Source organism: Hylobates moloch, unplaced genomic scaffold (assembly GCF_009828535.3).
Source record: "Hylobates moloch isolate HMO894 unplaced genomic scaffold, HMol_V3 SCAFFOLD_15, whole genome shotgun sequence".
NCBI lineage: Eukaryota > Metazoa > Chordata > Mammalia > Primates > Hylobatidae > Hylobates > Hylobates moloch.
The window spans coordinates 19,228,016-19,252,480 of NW_026652290.1; positions in this window are offsets into that span (position 1 = coordinate 19,228,016).

Here is a 24,465-nt window from a genome sequence, read left to right on the forward strand (position 1 = left end):
GTAAAAACGCCTAGCGATGGTACCTTTTTGGGAGACACCGTCCACGACTAAAGTGTCATTGATACGGGTAGTAAAACCAAAAAATAAAAAATAGAAAAAGCCATCCTTTTCTAGGCCATAATAAGAAAGGAACTTTCTCTATGCAAGTGCTTTTTAAAAACTGCTCTCTCTGTGATGGAGTTTTGAGAATAATAAAATTAAGAGCTCTAATCTGTCATTTAAAAATAGAATAATTCAATCCACTGAAGTCTAAAAACTAAGCCTTTTAAAAACAGACTATGTTGATAAACCAGAAAAATCAGTAATTGGACACTTTCATACTGGATTATCTATGATATTATTGCATTTAGAAACATAACATATTTTTCATTCCTAAATGTAATGCAGGAAGGTAGCAAAAAAGAGCAAATAGTCTATCTTTTCCAAATAAATTCAAGCACTAGTAACAGTCACCATAGTCAATTTTTTTATTTTTAATATTGTCTTCTTAAAATGCATGTAGTCAAATGCTTATTTACAAAGAGTGGGAAGTATTGTTAGACTTGATTTTACAGGAACAAGACATTAACAAGGGTGAAAAACAAAAGGTTTTTCAGTGGAAAGGTACTTTTAAAATATGCTGTCTCTCTACCCTATCCTTACTCAAAAAGGCACAAACATAAACATCAGCTTGGGAGTTTGGGGTGTAAAGGCATTCCAAGAGTTTCACAGTGGCCAGGACTTGATGGTAGTGTCACAGGCACATGAGTCATTCTTCTATCAGTTGATAAAACATCATATATACCATCTGAAGGCATCTGATTTTTTCTGAAAGAGAAGACAAAAGAATTGTAGGCGTGCCAGTCTATCTAGCACCAGCACAGAGCTATGCAATGGCTGTAGTGAACACTGCCCTAGTGGCTGGAAAGCTGGTTCAACAGGCTTTATTTAGCTTTGTTGTTAGCGAAGACCCATAGACTTGTTTTTGCAATAGAAAGTATACACTTTCTGAAGTCTTCTCAGTGGAGCTCCAGAAAACTGATGCACTAGAGCATGAGGATTTGAAGCAATCTTTGTCACATCAAGTTTTTGAAACTTCATGTCTTTTATTGATATCAGTCACACATTAGAGCATTCTCTGCATCTAGCTCTTTTTTCTTGGAAAAAAAAAAAAAAGGATGAAAAAATCCCACATAAAAACCTTCCCCAAGTAAATATTTTCTTAGAGATGGGCAGGGATAGGCCAGAAAAGATCCCTCAAAGGTTATGGGGGAATACCCATAGGCTTGGCAATAGAGACAACTTTGCAATGGGTGCACTGATAGAGTCGCATTCCTGATGTCATTGCATTCCAGATTAATGTTGGCTCAATTAATTATGACTTATCATAGGCTTGGCAAAATCCCCTCACTGGTGCTTTAGATAGGACTGGATCACAAGAATTTGGTAGTCTCACTGGTTGATTTCCAGATGTAGCTTTCCAGTAAGAGCTTTGAAGATGTAAGCATTTTGCCAGCTTTTTCTAGAGAAGAAGGGACACAATTCTGGAAGACAGCTTGGAACAAGTAAGATTCACAGCATTACCAGAGTTAGGAAGCCACAGAGCAATAATCATGAGCTGAAAGCTTTATTGAGCCCTTGGTTTCAGCCTCTCCCAGGTATATCCTGCTAGCAATCTCTGCAGATAAGAAGTTCAGAGGAAGCCAAGGGCTGCTCAGACTCTCTGCCACTTATTGAGATATTTTCTCTCCGCTCCCAACCCAGTCTTTTCTACTCTCCTTTATGATGTGACAACTATATTGCTGCTTTTCCACCTGTTCTCTATTAGGATCTGCCAATAAGAGGCACTGAAGGGAGACTTCAAAGCCCAAAGAAGGACTTGTGCTCTCCTATCTGATTCCTGTTTCTTTGAGTATCACTTAGCAATGCTTCTTCACCCCTGCAGCAGCAGCTCATTTCTGTAATAGCAGTTGATTCCACTTTGCAATTTCTCCATCAGTTTATAGAACCAGCCTCATTGTGTCCACTTCAGAGACACAATCGTCTACAAGAAACACTTACCTTTCAGAGATCTGAGTCCCAGACCCACAGGACCTCAGCTTCAAGTTTCAATAATTTCCACTTCTTCCTGTTGTTCTCCCTAGGGAGAGCAATTGTTCCCTATGGATGGAAGCTGATTCCTATAGTTACCTATTAAACTCTCTTTGTTAAATAACTAAGTGGCTTTTGTCTTTTGACTGGGCTCTGACTGATACAGACCCATAGCATAGCATTCCAGAAGCTCATGTTTCCCCACTTTCAAGGACGCATAAAGCAGAATGTGGTGTGTGGCCATCTTTTCATGGGATGGGCTCACTGGGAAAGATCCTTGGAACATAGAGAATTTTGTAAACATGTTGAGCAGGGTGGGGTGGGGTGCAGGGAAGCATTGAAGGGTGGGAGAGTTGTGCTGAACTGTAATGAGAGTGGCTCTTGATGAAGCCCCCAACTCCTTGGCATCAGGCTGCCTCTGCCCCAGGCCACACCTTTTGGATGCAAATTACCGCTCTACTGATCGCTGGATCTGTTCAAGCTCATTCAGGGGGGCAGCAGCATATCCACAGGTGAGGTGGGAGGTGGGCAGGTGCTCCTGAGATTTAGACCTGATCTCTCCCTGATCTGGTTCTAGTTTTTAAAACTATTAATGAGAAGACCCAACTGGAGAGACAGAAGTCAGAAAAATGTGTTCAGCCTGGGGATGGGAAGTATGCCTCAGGCTACAGATGGAATACCCAGACTTCCACTCAGGGCTGGCCAGATGGGGCTCAGAGGCCTGGACATGGTGCCCCCTAAGGCTGGACACATCTTCACTGAGGCAGTAGGAGAGGCTAGCTAGGTTGGCTTTAGCTGCTACCCAGACAGCTCTACTGTTCTCATCTGTGTGGCCCCACATTGTACCCCAAAACATTTTAATTTGTTACTAATTCAGCTGAGGTTGATTTTGATTAAGAGAACATTTAATATTGAAAAGAATGTACACTACATTAGATGTTACGTGTAATGGACTTACCTTAGGATATAGGTTCCTAAGAAGAGGACAATGCCTAAAATAGTGTCTAGGAGTTCTATGAAATGGCTGTGGGATAAGTTATCCTTGAACATATTCAATTTCAGGAATCTTATGTTATAGCTTCTTCAACTGCTTAAAAATGTTTATCTTTAGTATTGATACAGAAAGTGAAAAAAATCTTATACCAAAATCCAGAGATAATTTTAATACACATGTGTGTATATACACACAAACATATATATATATATATAAATGTATCTGAAATGTATATTGGGTAATATATTTAACATAAAGGGGCTAGCATCTGTTATTTTGTAACTTGATTTTCACTTAATATCTAATTATTTTCATTCTTTGATGCTAATATTATGTTATAATAATAATTTTCATGGTTATTTAGTATTCCATAGTATTTAGATATGATGCCTTGTTAATTCTTTAGATATCTAGGATGTTTTATATATTTTTAATATCATAAACAATTATTTAATGACTATTCTTAAAACTAAATCTTTGTAAACCTTTATGCATATTACTTCAGAATACATTCTCAGAAAGGAAATTTCTAGGTAAAAAAGTGTGAGATTTTTTTAAGGTTATTGATTTGCTTTAGAAATTGTTCCATGTGATTTCTGCATTACCTCACTCTCTTGTGACCAGTATATGAGAGTGTTTCTCTGCCTCTTATTAGGTCTTAAAATTTAAAAACACCATTGCCGATTTGAGAGGTGAAAGACCCTTTGCTTATTTTGTTTACACTTAAAAATTTAAAAGTCTTTAGTATTTTTCATCTCTGATATCAGTTCTTTATTTCCTGTGGCTCTACCAAGATAAATCCTGTTGATTATTTCATTCTGTTGTCCCTTGAGACTTTAATTTTACTTTATTTTATTGCTGGCTTATCTTCAACATACAAAATCTATATTCTTGATCTTTTGCAATCTCATCAATCATACTTACATTTAAAAATAATTTTGGGCCGGGCGCGGTGGCTCACGCTTGTAATCCCAGCACTTTGGGAGGCTGAGGTGGGCGGATCACAAGGTCAGGAGATCGAGACCACGGTGAAACCCCGTCTCTACTAAAAATACAAAAAAATTGGCCGGGCGTGGTGGCGGGCGCCTGTAGTACCAGCTACTCGGAGAGGCTGAGGCAGGAGAATGGCGTGAACCCGGGAGGTGGAGCTTGCAGTGAGCCGAGATCGCGCCACTGCACTCCAGCCTGGGTGACAGAGCGAGACTCCGTCTCAAAATAATAAATAAATAAATAATTTTGGATTGTGAATGTAAAAAAGATATATATAATACATATAGTATGCACATGAATAATAATAAATAAGTTTACAATAAGTAAGTTAAGTGAGCCAAATGAAAATAATAGTAGGAAAAAAAGATGAAACTAGGAATAAGATCATTATAAAAACACAGGCTGAATTCACATGTCCTAGAAATGGGTAAATAATTTAAGTTTTTATATTCTGGTAGGCATCATGAAGACAAAACTATCATAAATTACTACATTTATAAGGCTCATAAACAAAGGACTTATTCAAGAGCTGCACAAATATTACCAAAATGAGAGATCAACATCCTTCTCCCCAACACACAAATACATACACATACATACTCGGGCTCTCATGAAGAAAACAATATATAATATAATCAGTGTTTCTTTTTCAAATACATTCTACAAGTGGTACAGGAGGTTTCATAGATTTCATTTATTAACCTCAGGGTTAAAGATCACAAGCAGTGCCAGATTCCAAGCCTGGGCTCCCAGCTGCTTAGCTTTGGTGGGCCAATCCTTTCTAGGCTGCTAGCATTGCTCCAAAAGTGTTTCATGGTCAAACTATTTACATGATATAAGCAACAATTGAACTAACTTAGCCACATTGTTTCTGGGATGTTCTAGCTTCTGCCAGTGACAAATTTTATAGAAACGTACATGGAGGGCACCAACTGTGGAAATCACTTGTGGATTAAGCATTGTTTAAAATCTCGATTAGGAGCCCAAGACCTTCTTATTCAATATTTATGTCCTTTAAATGTTGACCTTTTAGAAAATCATTTTTGAAAAATTTTCTTCCCTCAATTTTCTTTATTTAATAAATATGCTTAGAGTGCCTATTATGTTCCTGGCAATATGCGGTGCTAGAAGAAGACAATAATAGGCATGAGATATTCTAAAAGCACATAAATGGGATCCGAACTTGTGGAGGAAGATCAAAGAAGGCTCCCATGAGGGAGTGACTCTTTAGCTGAGGCAGCCTGAAAGATGGATAGAGGTGGACTGGTGAGGGATGGATTCCAGGCAGAGGGAATAATGCATGAGGAGATCGTGGGCAAAAAGGAACTAAAAGAGGCTCAAGCTGGCTGCAGTAAATAGAGTGAGGAGACTGGGCATTCAGTGAAGCCGCAGAGGCAGCCAGGGGCCAGACACATGGAGTCTATGACTGCTAAAGATTTCAGACTTTTATGAGCAAATGAAGCTTCTGATGTACACTTTAAGCAGAAGCATTTTGTAGTGATATATTTTAAAACATGAAGGTGATAGCTGTGAGAATAGACTGAATGGAGAGGAGAAAAGACTAATTAGTAGGAACTGAGCTGACACATCAGAAAGAGAATATGATGGCTTATACTCAGGTGTTGGGAATAGAGAGGAAGAGAAGCTGATAGATTTTAGATATATTTTGGAGGTAGATAGAATCAACATTTTCAGTTGGTGAGAGATGACTGACTTGGGAGATGAATGGGGCATATCAAGAGTCCCTCCCTCCATGTGGTTCTGATATGAGGAGACAGATAATGGCATCAGCTTCTAATGTGGAAAATGCTAATGTGGAAGAATAATTTTAAGAGGGCATAGTTTTGAACATAATTGGTCTGAGAAGCTTTAGAGACATCTGAGTGGAGATATTAAGATAGGAAGTGTATGTAATTATAAAGGTTAACCATCAGAGATGAGGTGCATAAGTGGCTTGTGGTGAGTGAGAGAAATGAGCTTAATTATGAGAGAGTGTAGATAGAGGAAGTACAGAATGAGAACAGGACTAGAATGAGAACATCCTAGGCCTGAGCACAGAGTCCTGAGATAGGCATGGCCAGAGATAAGAGGAAATCAGGAGAGTGTGTAATGACCGGTTGAAAAAGAACAAATTTCTCAAGAATGCTGTGGTTAACTGAGTTAATAAGATGGAGACTATCCAGAGCCCATTCTCTTTGGTACTGTGAAAGTTATTGATAGTTATAATAAAACAGCCTTAGCAAGTTCAAAATAGGTGAATATGATTGGTAGGAAGTGAAGACAAGCATACATGGTGTATTAGTCCATTCTCACGCCGTTGTGAAGAAATACTCAAGACTGGTTAATTTATAAAGGAAAGAGGTTTAATTGACTCACAGTTCTGCAGGGCTGGGGAGGCCTCAGGAAACTTACAATTATGACAGGAGGGGAAGGAAACACTTCCTTCTTACTTGGCAGCAGAAAGGAGAAGAATGAGAGCCAAGCAAAGGGGGAAGCCCCTTATGAAACCATCAGATCTCGTGAGAACTCACTCACTATCATGAGAACAGGACTGGGGATACTACCCCCATGATTCAATTATCTCCACCTGGTACCTCCCACAACACAGGGGATTATGGGAACTGCAATTCAAGATGAGATTTGGGTGGGGACACAGCGGAACCATATTACACAGAAATTCTTTGAGGTATGATTCACGCCGAAATAGAGTCATGATATTAAGAGATAGCTGGAGGCGGTTATAGGATTCAAGGAAAGCATTTTTAACATGAGAGATGGAGAGCATATTTGATATCTAACTGGAAGGATTCAAGAGTTGGTGGTGGGAGATAGAAGGAATAATAGCTGAGTGAGGTCCCTGAGGGGGTGATAGAGAGCACTGGCCTTCGGTGGGAGGAGAGAAACTTCTTATGCACAAGAAGAGATGGAGTAGAGGGTAGATGCAGCTTTGTAGATGTGGTGGAGGGAATTTAAGGGAGCTCCCATCTGTGATTTCTATCCATTTTATGAAGAATGAGCAAAGTAATCTGACAAGGTAAGAAGAGACAGGAGCAAGTAGGTTTGGAGAATTGAGGGAAATGGAGAATGTAGGAACATTTGTTTCCTAATACTTCATAGGTCAGATTTCTCCAGAGAGCAATTTTATCTACATTTTGCTTCCTCAATTTTTAAAAAGTTTAATTTATGCTACTTCTAGAAACAAACATTCTTAAAACTTGAGGGAAAATATAATGACTATTTAGAAAATAGTTTTAGTTTTATACTATGGCCAGAAATCCAAAGGGATATTTTTCATTTTCACATTTATAAATAAATATTTCTTTCCAGGATTTTACCTAAATTTCTACTTATCTATCAGTCCATCAATCAATCAGTCATCTATCCTTTCATCCATTATAGCTTGTTTGTATTTAAATAAACTAGAAGCAACTTTGAAAATAATTAAAACATAATTTAGTATAAAATAAAAATTTTCTATAACCAATCAATGAGATTCCTGAAGATATTTTTTCCCTTAACATTGAGGATTGGTAAAAACACTATATAATTCTGTCCTTTCCTTTTAAAATTGCCGTCAAAGTCTTAAAGCCTGTCTTGATTACTTCTTTAATTTGGGGGGGCTAAAATCATATTGTTGATTGATAATGTCAGCTTAGGATTTCAGCATTTTGATCTCCTCAAAAAATTAAAATGATATTTTTGGTCCAGACATGGCGGCTCACACTCATAATCTCAGCACTTTGGCAGACCAAGGCAGGAGGATCACTTGAGCCCAGAAGTTCTAAACCGTCCTGGGACATATAGTGAGATTTTCTCTCTATGTAAACAAACAAACAAAAAAATTTTTTTAGCCAGATAGGGTGGGCTATAGTCTCAGCTACTCAAGAGGCTGAGGTAGAAGGGTTGTTTGAGGAGACTGAGGCTGCAGTGAGCTATCTTGCACCAGTGCACTCCAGCCTGGGTGACAGTGAAAGTCTGTATCTAAATAAATAAAGAAAAATAAAACAGGACTTTATTTTCCCAGGCACTATTCCTCGTCACTGCCAAGTTTGGGGACATTAGGGATCCTGTGCTTACTTGCAAAAGAATTTTTTCTCTGTCCTCCCGGGAAACATTTTTTTTTTTTAATGACAGTAATTTTTTCATTTATTCCTGACAAAACAATGCGAGAAAATAAAACATTTGTCACTAGGATTGGCTGGGTGTCCTTTTTAATTAACTGGATTAAAAAGATAATCATCTGTAACTGTAGAGAATGATAAAAATGCTGAAGACCCTTTGAAATCCTTCATTCGTTAAATGTTCTTATTACCAGTACCCACTAACATGCCCTTGCTGACAGTTCACAAGGATTGCAGGCTCTTTAAATCTACTGAATTATAGAGCTAAGCTATACCTTATATGAGATCCAGTTCAATTCTCTCCATCTTTCTTAATGGGAAAGCTGGGGATTAAAAAGGGATATGAATTACTAGAAGTCATGGGGTGGATTTTGGTCTCACAGGTATATCTCAAGCCTGGCACATAGAAATTACTCAATAAATAATTTTGAACTATCTGCCACCAAAATTCACATCTCCTGTCATCCAGATGCTGTGATGAGGATCAGGAATCCCTGGAGTGTCATGTCTGTGCATATGATGACCTCCTTTGGTATGATGGGTAAGATGCGCGGGAATGTCCACATTACAACTGCAGTCAGGGAGAATTTTTTTGACTGGTTTTATCATGAACATTAAAAAGCCATGTTGGACAAAAAAGTCTGAAGGCAGAGGATAAAGTCTTAATATTAGAATTCTTGCTTTTTTCTGAAAGCTTGCCAAAAATGGTAATACTCCTCTTCAAAATGAATATTCAAGGAGTGAATGGCCACAGACACAGGCTAACAGATTCTCCTGACCTCTTTTGACGCCCACAATGCAGGCATTTTGGCTGTAATTTCAGTGCCTTTCAAAAGAATATGCAGTATTTAAAGTCTCTTTTGAAAGGATTATGTGGTACTAATGATTAGCCAAACTTTAATTCATACTTATTTAAAAACAATGCATGCAGAAGCAGAGGATTACCTCGAGGCAAAATGGTCATGATTTTGGTCGTTTCTATGTTGAAATTAGACAAAACGTAATTAAGTAAGATTTGGAAACTAAGCAGAAGTCAAAGAGGGACTTTTAAAAGCTGTTCTAGGAGGTAGGTCATTTTTTGTTGCAAGAAATTAAATTCCACGGTTTGAGTGAAAGCTTTCAGATTTGCTTCCATGATGCGGAAATGAAAACATTTTACACAGGCTGCCTCTAAACGTGGATGAGTCACCAATCCATATCTGGCCTTCACCCATGTTTGTGTCAAGCTGACACACCGAAATAAATCGCAGCTGGTCTCCATCTCCTCTTTGAGTTTTTTTTTTTTTTTTTCCCTTCAGTTTTTGCTTGAAAGCATTCCTTGGGGCTGGGTGTAAGACAAAGGGCTATGGTGGAGCTTCTGCCCCTCTCTTAATTCAATTCATAGCAGAGGTGACTGAGGATATCAAATATTGAATAATTAATAAAGACAGGTCTTCATTCAACTCCCAGTGATCAAATCCACTTATAATATAACATTTCTCTGGACATTGTATCCTACCCTTCCTGACTCATCTGGGAAACTGTGTTGGGATTTAGCCGTGTGAACTATACCTGGCAACTCAACCTCTTTTTATGCTATTTACCCCTTCTCACCCCACCCCCTCCCTTCTATATCTCACTCTCCAGAACTACATAACTTAAGAGGACTTTCTTAGGTAGACTTGCCCTTGGTACTTGCATTCACACTAAAGGATATAAAGCCATATTTCTTACACTGTAGTCCTTGGACCACTTGCATTAGATTCAGCTGGATTTCTGCACCTCAACTCTTCCTCACCTACTGAATCAAGAGGTGAGGCCCAGAGACTTTAATTTGTGAAAGCAAGTTATGCAGCTATATGCATGGTTTTATACTTGTATGAAGTACTTGCTGTCTAGTGAGTTTAAATCTGAGAATAAAGATTTAAGCTGAAGAAATATAATGTCTGCCAGAGGGCAGAGGGACGATTTGTCAGAGAACATCAAGGTATCCTAAATCATACAATATTACCGTAATTGAAATATCCATGCTCCAAGTAGATGTGTTCAAGATTCCAAACACTGCTAGAGAGGAGAGCACAGAGTCTTCAGCTTTGTCCTGGGTGTTGCAGGGAGCATTCTTATTTTCCTAACTTTTCCTGTATTGGTACCTTTGATGCCACAGTATGTATCTTCTTGCTATAGTTTGGATGTTTGTCCCTTCCAAATATCATTTGAAATTTGGTCCCCAAGTTTGAAGGTAGAGCTTCATGGGAGTTGTTTGGATCATGGGGGCAAATCCCTCATGAATAGATTAATGACCTCCCTTGAAGGGGGTAAGTTCTCACTCTGAGTTCCCGTGAGAGCTGCTTGTTATAAAGGGCACAGCACCTCTCTCCCCTCTCTCTTGCTTCCTCCCCCACCATGTGATCTCTGTGCATGCTGGCTCCTGTTCACCTCCCACTATGAGTGCAAGCAGGTTGATGACTTCACCAGAAGCAGATGCTGGCACTATTCTTCTTGTATAGGCTGTAGAACCATAAGGCAAATAAACCTCCTTTCTTTATAAATTACCCAGCCTCAGGTATTCCTTTATAGTAACACAGATATGGACTAAGACACTTGTTCTGGAATTGCACTGCATAAAGAATGAGTCATGCTTATGTTTGCTTCTTCTTATTACCTGTGGTGACCAACCACAGTGCTCCCTTACCAGGTGATCTTTGGCCTAACTCCAAGAGCTCCCCTTAATGGCAGATCTTATCAGTTGCTGCTCACCCTTCCCTCTCCGTTTTCTGTCATTTGTCACTGACGTTCTGCCCCCTCCCAGTCAGACTGTTAACAGAGGATGTCCAACCAAACAGTGGACCTTCTGCAGGAATTTAGATTCAAGATGAGGAAATGCCAAGAAATCTGAGAACTCAGTCTTTAGGTGGGTGACTGGAATGGCAAAATAAAAACCAAGGGTGTTTTAGTTCATTCAAGCTGCCATAAAAAGATATCATGGACTGGGTAGTTTATGAACAACAGAAATATATTTGCAAGTGGCCTATAAGCTATAAGTCTGAGATCAGGGTGCTAGCATGATTGGTTCCATGATTGGTTCTGGTGAGGACCCTCTTCTAGGTTACAAACTGCCATCTTCTTGTTGTAATTCTCACATGATGGAAAGAGGACAAGAGAGTTATTTTGTGTGCCTTAATAATTGGAGCACTAATTAAATTTGTGAAGGCTCAAGCTCATGACCTAATTACTTCCCAAAGGCCCCGTTTCTTAATATCATCACATTAGGCATTAGGATTTCAACATGAATTTTGGGGTAACAAACATTCAGGTCATCATACCAGGGTATTCATATTTTATACCACATAGGCTGAACAATAAAGAAAACCGGTTTTTCTTTTCGTTTTTCTTTGTAGGTTGAATAACATTGAAGAGCAGAATAGGATGCATCTACCTAACTTTACAGACATTGTAACCTGGATCTTGGATTTCTCATATTCAAGTGGCTGTTGCTAAATATATTGATAGGAATAGGATATAAAATGGCCATAACACAAAATAGTGGTACTAAGCTTTCTAAAGTCAGAGAAGGTTGCTTTCCTCTATATATACAACTTCTTGATCTATGAATCCAACCAAAAATTGGTTGCTGCTATTACAGAAATCTTTCGACATTTGTATGTTTCAGTTTGGATGTGCTCAGCTGTAAATATCAGAATACTTAATTAAAAGTAAGAGTGAATTTATCTGACATAATAATAAATATAAGGAGAAAACATTAGAGGATTGATATACCAGCTCAACAGTGTCATCTGCACCCAGATTCTCATAGTCCCTTTGTTTCTCCATCTTCATCATGTGGAGGCTGTCTCCCCTCCCAAGTGTAAGATGACCACCATTGCCCCAAGCATCCTACTCTCAGAGTGCAGCACTCCAAGCAAGGAAAAAGGAGCTATGAGCAAAGGGGCTTCCTCATCTTGCTGTTGCTTACCATTTGTTTATTTTTTGGTTGGCAAGGAAAATATTTCTCCCATGTCCTTCTATATTCTTCTGGGTAGAACCAAGTTAAATGCTGGTGTGTGTGTGTGTGTGTGTGTGTGTGTGTGTAATTTTTTGTATATTATTATGTTTTAAAATCTTAAAAACCTTTCTGGCTGAAGAGACTTCCCCTCCTGGGTCTAGAGGATTCTTGGAGATGCTGAAGGGCTCTGCTGAGGACATGTCTTTAAAGTGCAAACTAACCAATCCAGAGTCATATCTCCTCTGTTGGGCCCATATACCTCAGAAATACACCCAAGAGACAATATTCTTCTGCCTTAATCATCCCAGGGCCAGGTTTCAGGCAACTAGACCACTTTTCTAGCTTAGAGCCAACAGAACTTATTCAAACTAGCCAATCCTACATGATTTACTTTGCCTTGTCTTGCTTTTCCCTTTAAAGACCTTGGCCTAAGTTCTTTCCTAGCTCCTGTCTTCTGCCACCTGACCAAAACCTGGCACTTCCCATATGGCCCCAGTGGCACGTGGCAACCTCCTCTCTAGGACCTGTGAGTATAATAAACTTTGCTTTCTTATGCCTCTCCCATGTCTCCTTGGCCTTACCTGACTGACCATCACATAAAAGAACAGAACAAATGCCCACCCCCAGATTAATCACTGGCAATAAGAAATGGAGTCAGCAAGGCTGATTTAGACAAATTCTGGTTCAATGCTGAGGCTTAAAACATTAATACCCAAATAAAACTACAGTCTCCCATTAACTAACAAGGATGAAAGAGGGCTTGGTTAAACAGGCAACCAACATTGTCTATCAGCACACATTTCTAAATGTACTGCATTTTATCAATTTTACCATATGTATGTTTTTCACATTTTGATATCTCTAAAATTGGACAGCATGTTGCATACACCATTGGCCATTTTTTATGCAATTGATATCTTGCAAATCAGTTTGTCTTACCACTGATGGTTCCTTAGATTGAATGAAATACACAATTGCACTCTGCTTGATTGTCTGTCACCCACTGAACCTTGTCTGTATCCCATGCCACACTCGTCTCTATATTTTGGGGGAAAAGCTTGGAAACTGCATTTTCTAGAATCCATCACCAGCAGATTTCATGTTAAATTCTGCCAGGGAAAGATACTCTTTGATATTTGGTAAGAAAAGAGAAGTCATTATTCCCAGGTGTGTGGGTGATGGCAGATGGCACGCATGAGGTTTTGTTTGATGTTTTCAAAAGAGATCCTTTTGAGAATCACCTAATTTCGTGCTATAGGAAGCTGAAATCTTTGATGGTGGCATCCTTAAAATTCCTATATTTTTGATTTCCTGAAAGCCAGCAGTGGCCTCCCTGATATTTCTTCCCCCATCCCTCACAGAGGATGTCAAAGACTCCAAATTCTCTGTATTGAATCCTTTCCTAGAGTGATCTCTGTTCTCTGGACTAAACTTTTACTGACACAATTTTTTTTCTGTCTTTTCTACAGTTTCCAATGTGTTTCTCCCTCTTTATTGGGGAAGAAACCTGAAAAATTACCTTCCTTTTTGCTAATGTGATTTGGGCGTTACTTTATCGAAGAGTAAGCTGGAATAGGCATTGTGTGTAGACGCAGGGATGGCCTGCTCAGCACAATTGTATGAGTGTAGATGTCTGTGGGTGCCAGGGTCAACTGTTGAGCTCAGGTGAGCCCAGCATTTGAGTCATCCCAACCAAATAGGTCACATACATGAAGGAAGAAACCTTTAGATCATTCCAGTTCCCAGCAATTTAAGTCATCTCCAGCATTCGGTGCTCAGGCTCCTGGCATTATAGAGCATAGGCAAGCCGTCCACCCAGTGCCCTATCTAACTTCCTAACAAAGTGTGTGAGAATTATAAAATGGTGTTGTTTTTCTCCACTCATTTAGAATAGTTTGTTACACAGTAATGAGTCATCTCAACCTGAGGATAGGATTTGAGTGTTCCTGGGTCTTCTCATCAAATATCATTTTAATATTTCCCCTTTCCATCAGGGTTAATCTTCTTTCCACAACTAGTTTGTGAGCCCTTAAGGCCATATTTTAGATTTATACTATGTTTCTTTTAAAACTGAACTCACTACTGAGCACTCAGTTGGAGCTTTCCAAAATGTGCATTGGCTAACTTGCAGGGTGATGCCAGGGCTCTCCATAGGAGCAAGCACTGACCACAGGCTCTGAGAGTTTCCAAAATAATTATTTTTGTGATAGAGTATGTGGGATGCCAAATGCACAAAGGAGCCAGAAAGAACTTTTCTGAGCCAGTATTGCATGCTTTCACCACATTTTATGATGTGTATGTGATTCGCTGGGTTCGTATTCCTCTTTTTAATTGGAAAACTATTTGTCATTTCATTTGGTTACAATAATCAATGAAAAAGAAATTCTTGTCTCAACGTTTGGTATTACACATTAGGTAACTTTGTAACTTTTGAAGTTAGGGCGAGGATGAACTGGGTTCACATACAACTGTTGTATTATTGGCAGGGCATGAATTTACCTAGGTGACTCAGAGAATGCCTTGTCACCTCTGTTATCCCTTGTTTCCTGATCTCTTATGACCTCTCTGGATCCTATGAGTCAAAATCACTGCATGTCTTACATGCACAGCAATGCTTGTTAGATTAAGTGAATTAATAAATGCAAAATGGCTGCGGAATTCAAAATGGTATGTCGATACTAAGTATTATTATAAGAATAAATTTTTGCAATTGTACCTAACTGCTATCTCATAAGACATCTTATTAATTACATAAATAAAATGTTGCTCTAATGCAACTTTTAGAGTCTATCATGGCATATTAAAGAAGAAGGAACTATTCAAAAAAGAGTTTTAAATTACAATAATAAAATAATTTTCTGGGGCTCCTCCTTTTTTCCTCTCATATATTTCTTAATGGCAGGCACTGTTCTTATGCCAGTGAATGCTCATGAGGTTCCGTTGTATAGTATGCGAAACAAATGCCAGGCGTGTAAAAATGATTATTTCACAAACAACATCTGGCACTTCGCTGGGCTTCCAAGACAGATGCTAATGTACTAATGCCAAATTTCTCAAGTGTTCATCCTGGTGTGCAACTGCTCTCTGGCCCAAATGCCACTCCACTCCCAAATGTCACATTGATTCTCTTGCCACCTTCCTATGAATGAGAATGAGAAAGATTTCTGCAAAGAACACTGTTTTATGTCTTCATTTTATGGGAAAGGCTAACCATCTCAAGTAGCTTACAGTTCAGACTTAGCGCAGTGCCTGAAATCTAATTTCATTCATTTGCTCTCTCTTTTTCAACTAGATATGTAAACATTGACAGCTTCTCTAGCTACCAAGATTGGGACCACAGTGGTTATATCTCTAGCTTTTGTGCATCCTATTTTGAAGGAAACAAATATATGCTTTTAAATTAATTTTTTAGCCCGATTACCATTCACTTCACTTTGAGGGAATAAATGTATGCTGAGAAAAAAAATGGATACATTTGTTTTCTGAATACTAATAGAGTTCGTTGAGAATTATGTTTTATAAAATACTTGAAATCAAATTGAATTCCAAAAACTAAGTGATTTCTTCTAATTGCCATCTTGATTATGTTTGAAAAGAATAGATGGAGGATTCCAAGCAGGGATAACCTTTATTTCTTGGAGCTAATGACAACACTAGACTATTGGATTAATAAAGAGTATAGCTAGACGACTCTCAACTTTAGTGAAAAGGGTGAAGTGACTTCAAAGTAACATTTAGCTTCTTTAAATCTACTTCATAGTATCCCCTTTCCAAGAACTCCCATTAAGAATTTGCCAGTATGAGCTCAGAACTTGCCATGACATTTGACACCATAAAGGGATCCTGCTGGGTGTGTCATGGGAAGATGAGGCACTTTATATTTATCTAAATATAATTCATTTTCTACAGAGTAAAAAGAGGCATTTTAGAGTAACCTTTACATTTTTCTTCTACATTCTCAAACTGCAAATCACCCTATTGTTCACGCTTTCTTTGCTCTCTGGCTCTTTTTCTTCCTTACCACGCAAGGTCTAACATTATTTTGGTGACTTTAATGGCTACCTGATTACACATGTGTTTCTTGACCTTTACTGCAAAGAGTTTGTCTCTGTTTAAACCACCAAAGCCACATCCTTTCATGACCATATCCAGCATATTTTGTCATCCAGAGAAGCTTTACCTTTGATATGTTAGATGCAAGCACCCTACTCCCTAACTGGATAACTTGTTCAATTATTTCTTATTCATTGGTGCTTTGACATTTGGGGAACATTGACTCGTTTACTTTCCCCAATTGTCAATAAATTTCAGAATTCACTTCCTTTCTTCTTAGTCTTAGATTATCTGTTCCATCAATTCAATCCAAGCTCTTACAAACACGCTTAATACCTATGATCTTTCACTTAAAAAAAAAAAAAGACATATCTTTGGCAGCCTTCTCAATTTTTACATCCTGACCTGGGTCTATAAAAATTCATGGTCTTTGCTCTAAATTATGATCTCAGTGCTGTTGGACCACACTGCTGTATACCCATACTTTACTATCTTCTATTCTCCCTAGTGCTTGTTTTAGTCCTTGATTCTTCTTGGAATTTCTTCATCACCCACTTGTTGCATGTCTTAAAAATAGATGTCACTCTACTGGAACTCTCTTAATTCTTGCATTTACACCTAACATTTCCTGAGTTTGCACATTTAAATTTGTCCCTGTAATAGTGGTGGGGCAGGCAACATCCTGTCTGGCAGCAACAGCAACCCTAGAGCACAAATATGTTGCAGCCCATGCCTATGATGGTAACTAAACTGATCAGAGGGATATGAGTGGTGCTGGCCACATAGAAATAATGCAGGGCACATTACACGTAGTACCCCTTTGCAACTGCAAATTGGTAGCTTTCAGAAATGTCCCCACCGGATAACCTGAAAAGCAAACATGAAACTATAGTAAGAAAGTGAGCAGTGCATTTGTTTTACTAAGATGACTTTGTCTCTTTCTAGAGGAGGCCAGGCTAAATTGGACACCAGATTAGAATAAGAAAAAGAGGAAGAAGAGGAAGAGGCAGAGGAACCAGGATAATAACTGGAACTCTGATCTCTGAAACTGACACTTTACCAAATTCAGAGTAAAATACAACTTATCATGGCACGGATCCCTCCCATTCCCCCAGTTGCCAACTAAATGTGTTGGTAATTAAAACTTTTATCAAACTTCTTAACACTTAAATTCTGAATGGAGAATTCTAGCAGTATCAAAGTGAAAACACAGTGTTTGGAAAAAAAGCTAAAATTAGTGGAACCCAAGTAATAAATACTGGGAAACAAATGAGACAAAATTAACGGCAGATAGCATCTATAATATGTCAGACTGGGAGGGCAGGTTTCTATTTCTGCCATGGGTGAATGCCTACTGCTTGTCTAATTTTTACATCTGTGTGCCCCTTTTCAAGTCTCCTCAGCACTTCAGAGTAAGGTTTGTGAGATACTGGAATTCACCAACCGGGAATGCAGTTGACTCTTATCCTTGAATATCATAAAAACATGTTCAACTATTCTCACTGGGATGGTACTTCTGTAAACTGATGATGAGCAAGGGGTCCACAGTGTTTCTTTAAAAAAATATATAATTGCTTGCCTGCAAGAGATATTCACATTCACAGGCCTGGTCTCATACAGAGTCACCTACAATGTGTGATTATTAGGTCTTGTGGAATTCTTCTGGCCAGGTCTGCAGCATGGCATGTTTTTCATGCCATAATCGCTTTTCACATTCTCTTTCCTCAGCAGGATAAACATTTATCTTCCTTCTCTTGGCAAAGTTCCTATATTTCCTTTAAGACCAACAATCTGACAGTCTCCAACTTCTCTAGGGAGAGTGAGTTACTGACTCTTCTGCATGTTTCTATACTTCTCTTGTATCATTTTTCACACCTCAGTGTGGCGGTGTGCTTGTAATTCATGTCTACTGTTAGGCTGTAAATACTGCCAGGGCAAGCTCCGTGTTATTCTGTTTCCATTAACATATAGAATGAATTTGAACACATCGAAGGCATTGGCTGCTGAAATAATGAATTTCACAAAATTTGTTCTTACCTTAGACCTTTCCTCTTTGTATTAAAGCTTTGATGTCTGTCAAAACATTGATTCCTCACAGAATGACTCACAGGTAGAGTTTTTTTTTCTTTTATTCATTTCTAATATGATGAGTATCAGATTATTTTTTGAGAGTAAGTTTTGATAAGGGGAAATTGGTGTGAGGACAAGGGCATTGTGTGGCAGCGAAATGGTAAGCAAAGAGCTCTAGAGAACAAGGAGACAAAGGGCAGCAAAGATAAATACAATCAATGAGCATCATAATTTTCCCCAGGCCTGATCTTGCTCAATCAGCCTTCCCCATCCCACTGCACAAACACAATTGCCATTACATGTCTAGGTTAAGGCACTTCTCATTAAATGAAAATGAGAGAGAAAAGCGGAAAGGAAGGACAAGTCTATGCAATAATTCCTTCATCAAATTGCGTCTATTGCAGTGCCTGAGTGCAAAGCCCTTAGCTTTAGCAGCATCAGGGTGTTATTTGTACTTCTATAATATAAGTATGTATACAAGGTTAAACATTGTTCCTTAAGTCTCACGCAACAAGAGTCATGATCACTAAAGATGAAGGACATGGCACTTAGTAAGGCTATATGACTAACATATAAATAATAGGTATATAGAACATCGATGCAAAAATCTTCAGTAAAATACTGGCAAACCGAATCTAGGAGCACATCAAAAAGCTTATCCAACATCAAATGTCCAACAATGATAGACTGGATTAAGAAAATGTGGCACATGTACACCATGGAATACTATGCAGCCATAAAGAATGATGAGTTCATGTCCGTTGTAGGGACATGGATGAAGCTGGAGACCATCATTCTCAGCAAACTATCGCAAGGACAAAAAACCAAACACCACATGTTCTCACTCATAGGTGGGAATTGAACAATGAGGACACTTGGACACAGGAAGGGGAACATCACACACCGGGGTCTGTTGTGGGGTGGGGGGAGGGGGGAGGGATAGCATTAGGAGAAATACCTAATGTAAATGACAAGTTAATGGGTGTAGCACACCAACATGGCATATGTATACATGTGTAACAAACCTGCACATTGTGCACATGTACCCTAGAACTTAAAGTATAATAAAAATATATATATAAAAAAACAATTCTTCAGATAGAAAAATAAATAAATAAATAAATAAATAAATAATAGGTATCTATAGTTTAATAATCTGTAACTTGGTATTATCTATTTTTAAACTAGAAGAGAACAACTTTCCAGGTATTCTGAGGGTATTTTGGAATTTATCAACATACTTGCTGTGAAATTCCAGTAACATTTGGCAAACACCATGACTGTCTGGAGTGAATCTTTTCTGAATGAATGTTAAGTCCCTTTGGTCCTTAGTACCAGTACTGCTGACAAGTACCTGCAGCTGGATTTGCTTCCCCTGGCTCATCTTTCATTCCATCTCCAGAGGTGTGATTTAGCACAAAGAAAAGTATCATTAGGGTGAACATTTTTTTCCTCTGCCTGACCCGATGTGTCGACCTTCTGCTGCCTGCCCATCCAGGCACACACCTTTCCTATCGGTATCCTTTGTCAATTTCTTCCCTGCTAGCATTATTCTTTAGTTGGTTAATATAGCTTCAAATAGGGCCCTCTGATGTATGGCCTTATTTGGCTACAGTAGATCCCCGGAAAACTCATATTATTATTATTTTCATTGTGTTGGAGGCACTAAGCCATTCAGAGGATCCCTTGATAGGCAACAGCACATGGGGGCTAAGCTAACATTTATTTAGCCTGAAGCCAGAAAAATCCTCAGAAAGAGAAACTTTTAAGGAACAAAAATAGAAAGTAACAACAAAAAAAATCTGACCTGTTATGGTCAGGCTTTTTACTTATTATTATTTTTTAAATCCATGATCCCACAGCTCAATGAAAATATGATATTGAAAATGATATTCCCTTCATGTTCCAACTTTAATATTTTCAGGAAGGGTTGTAGTCAGCATATATGTCACGTTGGGTTTTTAATCTAGCAAACTCATTTTCACATCGGTCACTCCAGGGAGCATCGAAGCCTTGTGCCAGTCAATGAAGTCGTTTGTATCACATCCCTGTGTATAGAGAATTGTGTGGCCAATCTTACTTAGCAGTGGGGGAAGTCAAGCTTGGATTCATACAACAATGTTGGTAAGGGACTTGGAGAGTTAGGTATGAATATGAACTCTTGGGCTGTCATTCATGTGTGCATCTGTAGTCAGAAACTGACATCCTTTATATGAGAAATTAATAGAAATAGGTAACAAATAAATATTAGCTATATTCCAGGTACTGTTCTAAGTACCTATTTAATTCTCGTAACTGTTCTATTATGTAGATATATTCTAATACTTACTTCACAATAAGAAAACCAAGACAGTGCAAAGTCGAACAATTTACCCCCAGTCGCACAGCTAGTGACCAGTGAGCCTTCTCTTACATTGCGGAGGTAATTTGTTTGTTTGGTTCTATTTTGTTTTAAATCAGGTAAATCCCTTTCAGCAGTATCTGGAGACAAAACCACATCTCATCTATGAATGATTGTTCCTGGCTTCCACAGTCATAACTGTTAGGATTCTTCACCTCTCTATGGAAAATCAAAGTCTTTGTAATCAAAATTATTTTGTGATATTGTGACACTGAGTAATTGAGGGACTGGCATTGATTGTTATTCAACTGTCACTTTTAGGTCAGAGCCTAGACAGATGGAGATTGATGATAGATTTAATTATTTGGGTACAAGATCTGCAAAGAAGGTCAGTGGCTTTTTCAGCCCACATTTAGTTGGATCTTTTGGGGTCGTACTGTGTGAATAGTGTGATGCTGCTAGAGTCCTTGATTTCTCCTCCTTTTGCAAAGGCTGGGGAAGAGAAGTTGTGCGGTGCCAGGCACCTTTGCTATGTAGTAGTGACATTTCACAACCTGACAGCTTCTGTGACAGGGCCCATCAGGCCTCCGCTGGGGAGGCCTCAGTGGAAGGATCTGGCATCTGCTACCCAACATTGTTAGATATTTCCTTTAATAGTTTAAGGCAACCAGAAAAAACTCTGGAACACCAGGAAAGCCTTTCAAACCAAGAGCGATAAGAAACACTTTCAAGACTGTCCAGAATTTATCGGTCTGATCATCATTCAATTGACAAAATGTTACTTGCTGTAGCTCAGTAAAGTGGACCTTTTTGCTGTAAGATGCAGTTTTTATTCCACCATGGCTTTTGACCAACCCACATCTATTTTAATAAATTAGGAATAATATTCTTATTTTAGCAATGAGATTTCCTGTGAAATATGCTGCAGAAGGATGCAAAGGACAACCAAACAATTATGCACTTCCTTTGCTTTCTGAATAGAACTTGAGTAGAAAAAGAAAAATCACATTTCTTCAACTGAAAGAGGAACAAGAGCAAAGCTAAGACAGGCAAAGAAAGATTTCCTCTGCACATATATCACTGCTGAGTCAGACGGGCTTGGGGAACAAATGCCCTTCAACCTAAGGACGTTTAGCATTTCAGGGCCTTGTACAAAACTATTTCCTATCCACGGGAAGGCTAATGAGTGCTCAGGGAAGCAGCAGCAACCAGGGGAGATAGTGCCTCTAAAAGGTAGTAATTTCACTCAAAGGGATGTTGCCATTCCTTCACAAAAGTTAGATTAAGAGCAATATTTATAAAATCTCCAAGGTATGGGTCTTCTGCAAAGAAAATGAACTTGCTTTACTTCTGAACAGAGTGAAGGGCATTAATCAGAAATGCATTAATGGCAAAATCCATTTTTAACTGCTTGTTACTCTGAATCCACTTTAGCATCCAGTATGGCAAGTGGCCTTTGGCATTCTGATTGCCTGCTGGGTAAGGATAAGGGCTGGTAGCTTCCTGTGTCTCAAGCTTCTCATCCCCTTCCCTGCATTTCCACAGTCCATTTGTGCCTGTCCCCTATTAAGGTGCCTGCAGCCCAAGGTCTGGCTAGAATTGTGACTGCCAGATGGTTGATAAAGCAATTTGATCTAAGGTCCATTAAGAAATTGGTACATTTAAGTAGTGTACTGCCAGAAAGCAAGCTTAGAGTGGAAAACAGACAGTACTGGCTGTGGGGGAGCTTCAGCTTCATCAATTAATAGCTCTTAACCTTGGGACAGATGCTTTATCTGTCTGAGCTTCCATTTCCTCATCTGTAAAATGAGGATAATAACACCAACACTGAATGTCTTTGTGCGAGGTAGATGAGTGGTGCATATAAAGTTCCTAGCCCAGTCCCCAGCAGGTGGCACCTGCTCAGCCTGATACCAATTCCCTCATCTTTCTCTTAATTGTGACACTCCTTCCAGGAAAAATTTCTTTGTAGAAAAGGACTGAGGGGAAACACAATTCTGTCCTCGAGAATATGAATCTCTAATTGTGGCTTTCTGGGCACTATGACATTTCTGGAACCCCTTGGATTCTACCCCGTAATGGGTGATGAAATCTACTGACAATATTAGCGTGGCCTGGAGCTGAGGGAATGGGGGAAAGGGCTTTGCAAGGGGCCATTTCTGGGCTCAATTCCAACTCTTCCATTTATTACCTACTTGTGTGTTCCTGGTTATCGCATTTTTAACCTTTCTGAGCCCCAGTTTCTTCAACTATAAAATGGGAGTAACAATACCTTTTTAATTTGCATGCTTGCTAAGATTTATTGTGGGTCTACAATGTGTCAGCCCCTCTTCTAGGCTTCTTAACTGCTCTCCTGTTTGCTCATCACAATATCTTATTAGATACCTTCTGCAAAAATCATCCCTTATGATAAATGGGGAGCAGATTTCCCGAGTGGTTACCAGAAAGGACAGAGCTGAGACCTAAACCTAGGCAGGCCCACTTCGGAGACCATTGTTTTGACAACCACGTTGCCTCTCCCCGAACATTTGGTGCATAAACTGGCCCCTAAAGATGTAATATTGTTTCTTTCCCTTAGATGCTATATCCCCATTATGGAGATGTAGCTGACAAACACCTCTAGGTTCTCAGAACTCTTACCTCTCCTAAGCCCTATCTGGCTGATTTTGTCTGTATCAATGAAGGGAGGGAAGAGCAGAACCACTTGCAGGGTTCCTTCCATCCTTGAACCTAGAAAAGGGTTCAGAAAGGGTTGAAAATGCCCTTAGTATCTTAAACCTGATGTGAGATTGGCAAAAACTACCCTCACATGGAGACTCCCAGCATCCTCCTCCTATTGCATCTTCATGAATTCTGGGGAAATATTGTTGACTGAGGTCTTTGAGAGGAGAAAGATTTTTACTGCTAAGCAACTCAGTGCTCGTGTCACAGAACAGAACTTATCCAGAGCTTATCTAAATCCTCATGGGGTCAGAAAACTCATTGTAAGGTCCGGTCCCCAGAGCGTCCAGTAATTGGTGATTTTGGCTAGATCTGAAACATAGTCAGAAAAGGCTCTGCCCCTAGGCAGTTGCTTGTTATTAAATCCTACACACTACGTGTTGTCTTTTTCAAAATAGTTTCTCCATATAGAAAGAATCTGTTTTAGGAAAAAAGTTGAAGTTAGTGTAATGACATGAGATAAGAGACTCTGGCTTGAAAAATATCCTCCTATTATGTAGATGATAGTCAAAGATCAGTAAATCCTCCATCTTCTTAGCCTGTCATTACATCAGTAACTATCTTATCCAAGAATCATAATAATCAGTAGTGATAATAAGGCAAAACTATCTATTTGATGAAAATAATAGCATTAGAGATCGGTAGGTTTTTCAATAAAGGAGTATTGAAGAATGTTTTATATGCATCCCAATAGCCCTCTTATTAAACTCAGACACCTATGGGAAAAGATTACACATGAATATTAACCAGCTAACAGTAACAGATAATATTAATCATATAGCACCTCTCTCAATTCAAGACCTCCCTGGAATGGATCAAAAACTAAATGGCTAAGGTAGCAACTTGGGCTGTAGGAGGGCATGAGATGGTGCTGAAATGAATATTTCTTTTATTTCATTTATTTTTTCTTTGGGAGTGATAGGTCAAAAGTCTCCTCTGATGGTAACACACACTAATGTATCATTTTCTTCTTAGTGGTTGAAGCCTGAGTTTTTATGACAGCTTTTCCAAGTGGCTTACTCAGGTTTTCATAATAGTCTGTTTCATCCTGCTATGGAGATTATGCAAGAACTCAAAGCACTTTGCAAACATTAATTAACCAAGTCTATATAGGTAAGGATTA